This window comes from Corvus moneduloides, chromosome 3, assembly GCF_009650955.1.
Source record: "Corvus moneduloides isolate bCorMon1 chromosome 3, bCorMon1.pri, whole genome shotgun sequence".
Classification (NCBI taxonomy): domain Eukaryota; kingdom Metazoa; phylum Chordata; class Aves; order Passeriformes; family Corvidae; genus Corvus; species Corvus moneduloides.
In genome coordinates this window covers 41,725,315-41,734,148 of record NC_045478.1, presented here as the reverse complement: position 1 = coordinate 41,734,148, position 8,834 = coordinate 41,725,315, and positions in this window count along the sequence as shown.

Here is an 8,834-nt window from a genome sequence, read left to right as displayed (position 1 = left end):
TCCAAAAATTTCGGAATGCATGAGAATAGCATAAAAGACCAGACACAAAATTTTGGGGTATTTCTCTATCAGCATCACTGATATGAAAACCATACCAGAAATTAAGAAAAGGCTGCATCATCCAGCTCATGGTGTTGAAGTGGATACTAAATTATTTGGCAGAATTAGGCCTTTTCACCTGCATCATAAAACTGGGCTTAGGAAAGACTGACAGCACTAAAGAGAATGACAGGCAATCAGCACATGTAGTCTTTTCCTTTGTATATTCCTTTGTAAGATCAGATATGATAGGCAAAGCCCTCTTAGATGGGCAAAAGTGTTAGGAAGCTGATGAGTGTTCTGTTAAATGATCCAGAACAGACTACTTAAAACTGTTCATTTGTTACAGACTCACAAAGCCCAGCTCTTCATACAGATTCACTAGCACATCAGGTTTTGAACCAGCACACAAATGACAGAGATCCAATATATAGTGAGATTATGTTTCTGAATGGTGCTGGCAGATTCAGGACAAAATATTGGGGCAGTAAAAACAAGCTTTCACTGGGACCTACATGGCTAATGCTACCTCCCTGCAAAAGTGAGGTGATGGGAACACTGGCACAGAAGCAGGAAACACTACAAGAACCTTTCACCTAATGACCAGCCAAATTATTAAACTATGCACTCTGTGAATAACAAGACAAAAGAATAGACATGAAAGGCCCTGTGTAAAAGATTTTCCTGCCTGAACATAGTAGCCCTGTGTGATTTTAGACAACCTAAGATATTTTACCTCACTGATAGCTGAAACTCCCAAGCTGCATTAGATGATAGTGTTTAGGCACCTTAATCTCCCTCACACTCCGACACACATGCTTGCCCCTGGAATGAACACCTGTCAGATAAGAAGAACAAATAAATTAGTGAAATGAATCAATAAAATAAATATAAATAATTAAAAAAAAAAATCTTCTTCCAAGCATTCATATTTAAGAAGGGGGAAATAGTCAACATTTAAAGAAAGCAAAGAGTTAGGATCATCTGCAGCTCCTCTCAAAAGTAAGCATGCCAAGGTTATTTCCATCAGAAATGAGCTTAAAAAGTGGTGTTATTATGAAGAGGTTTTCCATACTGGTAGATCTCACTGGCTTCCTAAAGATCCAGTTGCTTTAACATCTAATGAAAAATTGCACATGACAACACTGGTATGTGAAGGTGTGATTTGTCATAACAGGGATCGTGGTGTAATAAAGCTGCTCTGATTACACTTGAAACATTTATTTAAAAGATTAGGATATATACCAGTTTATAACAAAGTGTCATAACTCCAATATTTAGAATGTGCTGACTACATTTAAATCTTAAATGTCTTTTCTTAGTGCTACTCATTCAAGCAAAACTGATTGATTTCAAAAGGTATTTTGGCTGCATTAGAAGCTATGGACTCTGTAAATATGTAGCCCAACCAAGGTGAGGAGGCAGATTGCTACAGCAAACATAATTAAAATCTCAAAACAAAGATTAATTCAGCTAGTGAATTTTAACTTCACAGTAGAACCATAGCAGGAAAAAATGAAACAAACTCTCTTTCTAGTATATGAGTGTACTCTCAACCCAGTTAAATAAAAAAGGTCATTCAACCAAGTTTCCCTGCTGTCAGTCACTGGAAAAGAAGAGGAGAAATCCTGTGAAATGAATTCTCAGAGGATAAAGTTTTTCATGAAAACAAAAATAAATTGAATTCAACAGTTTGCTAACTGCAACCTGCTAACCTTATAAAAATATATCAATGATGTTAAAAAATAAAAGATGCAGCCAAAGGAAACAGCCAGATTCCTGAGGGAACAGAATGAATTCTCACTGGTAGTGGTTAGCCACTCACCTTTCTTATCCTGATAAGCAATTAAAATGCTGCTCTGTTAAAGCCCAGTTGCCATCTACTCTTAGTTTGTCTCAGCTTAGAAGGATAAATGAGCATGGACTACTCCTTCAGTTCCCTGCCTTTTTTTATTAACTGCCTATGCACAGAAGGTTGGCAGATCTTGTGCAAGAAGTGTTAATTAAGGATGTTTATTTCTCTTTTCTTTTTTTTTTTTTTTTTCCTACAGTAGGATTAGAATTCTCTATACTCTTTAGCAGCCAAACTCTACAAAGAGGTACCTATGCAGTACTCACACTAAAGGAATTGGAAGTTTTGATTTATCAGTGTGCTGCAGAAACATATGATCTTAAATGTGGCTGACAGGGATAGCTTGCAAGCCTCTTGGACTTCTTTTTTTCCCTTCAATAATTTAATCCTGAGATAAAACAGATTTTGTTGAAGAATTTTTGAAACCTGCAGTTAGGGCCTTAATAGTGAGTAGAGTCTGACAGTAAAAGCATTAATAATAAAGATAATTGTCCATTTCTTTCTACTATTGAATGTTTACTTACACGAAATGAATAGGCCCAACATGAGCAATACCCACATCGCAGCAGCTTGGAGGTTAAACCGTGACCTGTCACTGAGAGGAAAAACAAAGCCAAAACCTGAACTTCTTTCGCTTACTTTTCAACAGAATATCATCATAACACCCTAGTATTTCTCTCTGTATGCTGTCCATGACTCACACCCACTAACCAACTGTCTTAGGAAAAACCTTTCTCTTCAAAAATTTCAACAGAACTGGTATGTTTGTGTTTGTGTGTAAAAAAATTTAGTTGTGATGAATATTCTCCATAAGAAGAAAAAAACCCAAACCGGACGAACAACACAGCTGAGAAAGAGACATTTAGATAACATTTCTTAGGGGTTATCCTAGCCCTGCCTTATCTGGTTTAGTATTGAGCACAGATGCATTTTATGCCTCACTTATATCTTGACAGTAAAATAATTTCTGACTTTTCTAAGCCCACCACTGGATTTAAGAAGGCTGCAGCTTTTTGTCATTCATAGAAAGAAATAAATGGTTTGGAACTTTCATCAGAGCTGAGCGCCAGACTCACCTAGCCAAGGACAGTGTGAGGGTTGTGTCAACACAGACGACTCAGAAATTGTCACCATCATAACAAAAGCTTTGACGGCACCGTTTCCAACTGACAGCAGAAAACAGAATGCATTTTCAAGCCTCTATTGCTCTCAGAGAAAAAGCTCTATTGAATCTTGCAGAGACAGCTGACAGGATTATTTTCCTGCAAATGTTTGCCCTGCCCACCTTCTGTTTCACATTTCTTTCTAACAGAGCAAACAGCTGATGAAGGCAGGTTGGCGGTAGGAGAGTGTCATGTGAATGGGAGGAATGAGAATCAGGGAGATTTGCCATTCTTTGCAGGATACTAAGAGGCTGTTTATGTTGCTTTTGCACCAGATGCAGTAGAGTTATGAAGAGGAGAAGGACAGTCTAAAGCACTCTAGAAAGCAAGCAATAGGAGTCGAAGTTACACATCTGCCACTCTGTGCATGTCAGCAGTTCCTAACACTCTTACGAATTTGGTTGTGAGAAACTAAATGGTGTCAGGATTTGGGTACAAGCCTGACATAAATTGAGGTGTTAGCTGCAAAGAGGAGATTGAGACCCTCTGTATTTTGTTGATAAATCAAGTTGTGTGACCAGAGAGTCTTGAACACAGTTTCTTCAAGAGTGTAACTGATACTTCAGAAGGCCCCCTCTCATGTCTAATTACCATAACTATGCTATTGTATTCTGATACATATTTAAATAATTTATATTAGAGCCAAGGAGGAAAAATACTGTTGACATACACACTGCAAATGAATCTGACATAAAATGATAATTCTGACATAAATTATTAATGCATCTTCTTATTTTAGGATTAATAAAACCTAAGTTTTACTATGCCGACAACATTTTCTCTTTGGATATTATGATTAGACTACATTCAAATAAAATAAAGATTTAAGCTTTGGAATTAGAAAAATTGTCCCTTTCAAATTTTCAGGTGATTTGAGAGTTTTAGAGATGGTTTTTTGTCTACATATTATAGAAGCAAAAGTGATCATCAGCTATAGGCTGAGCTTCCTCAGAGGCTTGTGTCATTTTGTTTAATTCAGTTTTGCAAGGAAGCAGGTGTACTATGCATACTCCAAAAGAACTTTTTTTCCTAAAAGCTGGCTTCAAACTTTGTGGAAGACTTAGTCCACATTTTGCCACCATTAAATTTCATTTCAGAACAGTCCTTTCTCTGGAACTGCAAGAAGACTGAATCAGGAACCATGAAATGGCATCAAAAACGTGTTTTCATTGTCTATATTCATCATATGGCAGCAGAATAAGGAACAAAACTGACAAGTATGGTTCTTACTGAATTATACTTTTGACTATAGGCCACCAGGTGTTCACCTAAATGAAGAAATCTAGAACAGCACAATGACCAGGAATAGTGTTTCAGCTGGTAATGTCTATCTCTTTTCTTGGATGCTGAGAAGCTTTGGATAAGTGCCTAATAGGGTTGCTGTCTGGTTGCCAGACACATTTCTTCCTGCCTTTTGGCGCTGTGTTTATGGCATACACTTGAAGATAGGATCTTCACTGTAGTGCAGCTGAAATCAGTTATCCACTAATGCATAACATATTTATACAAAAACGCTTTCTCTATCAACTTATGCCACTGTGTTTACATGTATTCCCAATAAAATCCACACATTAAACTGCTTCAAAATACCTAATGACTATATTAGTCCTCTGAATAGCTGTTGGGTAATGTGTGGTGAATATTGAGAATTTGTGCTCTGAGAAATGAAAGAAAGTAGAAAACAACAAGATTTTTTTTTTAAAGGGATAGAAGACAAAACCATCCTCTATAGCTACTTTTATAGTAAACAATGGGTTTGCTTGGGTTTGTTATTAGCAATGTCCACATTTTTTCTTAAAGGTGTGAAAACCTTAGTTAGGTATCAAATGCTCTTTATTTCTCCAAGTCTTCCTATGTACTTTTTAGATGGAGGCTGTATCCATTCTTTGACTGTGAATGCGAACTTTGGTGGCTCTGTAGACTACCTAATCCGCTCATGTAACATTACAGTTTTAAGTTTCAGAACCGCCTTACTATTTGTTGTTAATATTTTAAACAGCACAGAACATGCACTTCACTTATACACTTGTCATGAAGGCAACTTGATTTGCATTCTTACTGCAAGAAGTACCAATTTTATTTCTTTGTGGGGAAAAAAAAGTTAAGAATCTGACCTCATCTCCAGAAATTTAGCCTCCTTTTGGTTCCATAGGCATGTAAAGGTATTTTGTTGATGCCAGTCAGATTCCAGTTTTGTAGTATTAGCAGAAATGAAAAAATAGATTATTTTAGTATAACAATTTAATAAATAATAATTTAGTACAATTTTCAGATTTTCCATTAATTCCTTTAAGTTTTTGCACTATAATGTTACTATAGAAAGCACTCAAAAATTAATACTTTCAGAAATGAAAAATAATGAGACAAATAATGAATAAACAATGTAGAAAAAAGTTTGAGAATCAGTAACATTATTTGTGACTTATTGGCATCAAACCACTTGCAATTATTTTACTAATTAGATCATGTTTGCACCAAGCATGGACTCATGTTACATTTCAGATGCAATATTTGTTTTTCAAAATTAATCACCTTTTTTTTTTTCCAAAAAGGATTGAACAGTCAAGTGGTGCACTTGAGCTAGACAAGCAATGCTTATCCTAGGCTGTGCTGTGAAGCAGTGAGCAGAGCTGGGAAGCTGGCAGTAATAATGGAGATCAGAAGTGACCTGTCTGAACTTTGTTGAGGGAACAGTGGATGTTGTTAAATAAAGCTAATTTCCTTTGGCTAATGTATTGTAAGAGGCCATGTGAATTCCTGCATGGATGAGACAGTGACACAAGTGTCTTGAAATTGCAAAATCTAAATAATGGAATATAGCATTCATTTGATATTATAGTGACCCATGCATTTAATGGATTAATGACTACTGGTTTATTTTCATAATTTTGTACAAAAGATGTGTGTGAATGGGATTGAATTAAATACTTTCATGATTCCTTCTTTTATCTCATTACAAGAAAACTAACAGTACTTAGTGATTTAAGATATCTGTATGATTTATTGGACAGACTTGTTTCTTTGGAACCATAAGAAGTCTTGCCTATTGAAATTTTTTAGACCAGGACATTATATTTATAATATATCTTTTAGATGTATGACTCTCATAGTTTCCATTTAAATTTCCTGACCTTATAAAGATTTCGTGGTCTATAAAAAAATTTGGGGTCTGTTAAGTTTTTGAGTAGTGGATTTGAAAGGAAACTACCAGGATTAATGTTCTTGACATGTAAAAAAAATGTCCTGAATGGAGTATATGGAGATCTACATGTGAAGATTATTCTCACCTGACTTTGACTCCCTAAAATTTTGCTGTCTACTTTACACTTAAAATCGGGACTGGCTCAATGGTCAGTGGGTGAATTCTTCCCACCCTAATGTGGTAGTTGTTTTTTCTTTATTGATTATGGGAGTAACTTCAATGGTTAGCTGTGATGTCTGAAATCGGGCAACATGAAGCCTGATGTAATTATTATTTGATTAGTTCATCGCAATTAAATAATTACTTTCATGAGTATTTAATAAGAATATAGTACTGATATGGACTAATTTTAAATGAATATCTAAAATTATGTAAAGAAGGGAGTGGATTTCAAATTATAAGCAATAATTGTAATCCTGGGACTTCTGGGTCATGAATCTTGGCGTGTGACAGAACTAGCTGAACTTCGTCCTTTAGACTCTTTTTCTGTGAAAGAAAAAAGGAAGGAAGAAATCATTACACTGCTGCCTGCACAGCCATCTACTGTCCATCAGATCCAAAGACCTTCAAAACTGTAACAGTTACTTTCTCATCTGGTTTAATCTGCTTGCCCCACGAGAAGCTTTCACTGGTAAAGATAAGCTGCCAATTCCTACCTGTGGGCAACAAAAAATGTCTATCTTGTCTTAATCCTCTACCTCAGAGCATTATCTGTAGTTTAAGGAGCTCTCATGACATCTGACACAGTAAGAGGAGAAAAGCAGTGAAGTCAGGGAGTGAAAGGCATCGCAAGATTTTGTAAGAGTAAATGGGAGTTTGGAGAAGGAATGAATGAGGGAGAGCAGTGGCACTCAGCCACGTGCTCTTTCTGCTGCAGTTGCCTCATTGGGACTGACTCCTCCCTGCCAAGGGCACAATGCTCTGCTCTTTGCTGTCAGATCAGACATGTAGGATCCCAGAAAAGATGTTTGAAATACACACACATTTTATCCTAAAAAAGGATAGAGATGAAACCCACATGGGTTAAATGGATTTAAACAGCTACTTTTGGTTCTTCAGTGCAATATAAGCTCAATTCCATAGGTGCTTTCCTAGCTCTACAGATAAGCCTTTGGAAAAAAAATGACCAAACCCAACAATGAAGATTTAAAAAGAGCTCAAAAATCAGCTCAAAAAACAGTTGTATTAACGGAGTGTAATGTATGCTGCAAGCACACCTGTCCTTACAGATTATGCATTGTATTATATGCTCTTATCATGTGCTCCTCCCCAGTTGTTCAAACTGGTACAGACAATGCAATCATTTTCATGAGGTTTTCTGTGAGTGTCCTTCCAGGCTTTTCTGTTCTGTACAGTATTTTGTGAACATTCACCATGCTTTCTTCTAATCTAGACTCAAACCCCCTTCTCATCCTGTATCTGAAACAAACAAATTAAAACAAAAAAAAACCCAAAAAACAACCAACCAACCAAAACCAAACCAAAACACCCCACAAATCACAGAAAACCTGTGTATGTTTCAGAAGATGTAAATAAAACCAAAAAAACCCTCAAACAAAAAACCAAACCAAAATGAAGATCTTTGGATTTCAAGAAGTGAAACTAAACCTTGCAAGAATTTAAAGTAAACTTTATAACAATCTTATCTGGTTAGATGTAGCTCATCAAAACATAACATGCTGAAGTTTGCTGCTTCTTAATCTCCCTCCTTAAGGAGAAAAGAAAGGAATGTAGTCATCTACTACTCCTTCACAAAAAACAGAGGAGGATGTGGAAGAAGAAAAGGTTAATGGACACCATTCAACACAGATATCCTCAAGGAATCTCCAGAGCAATAAATTATTAAATATGAAAGCATAGCACCTGCTGCAGCCAAGCTAATGGTGAAAATATTTTAAAAACAAGAGCTGTCCTGGGGTGTAATCCATTAATATATTCTGCATCTAGAATTTTTATTGTAATTCTTCAGAAGTCACAGATTAGGCAGCAAATGCATTCATTACAGTAAAATGCTTTTACCTGTATAAGGGATAGGCCTCACTGAGATTCTGTAATGCTGCCAGTCCTCTGTTTATCTTTGTTCTGGCTGTGTGGCTCTAAATCAAGATAAAAACCAACTCAACATGAAGGAAAATAAAAGGAAGGTCATTTAATCACCACGTTAGCTTAAAATGATTATTGATTCCTGGAGGTGATGTCTAATTCTGCCAGAAAATCCATTTCAGTAATTATTACTGCCCTCTGCCTTATCTATTATACTGGAGGTTATTAAAAGTGGGAGTCTCTAGGGAAGTATATAGCTTTAGACCACTAATATCATATTTAATATGTTTTTAACAGAACAGAGTTTCAGACTGTGCCCTTTAACCTACAAGCGAATCAAGTAGAGTGTAGGTCTAATTATTATATATACTCCACTGGGATCTAGTCACACACTGCATGATAGATAAATATCAGCTGGGACAAAGATGTATTGAACTCTTCATCACTCTAAATTACCAGGTGCACACAGCTCTAGAAATAACATACTCAGAAAACTTACAGTACCCTTTTGAAATAGTTACTCAACTTGCTGTTG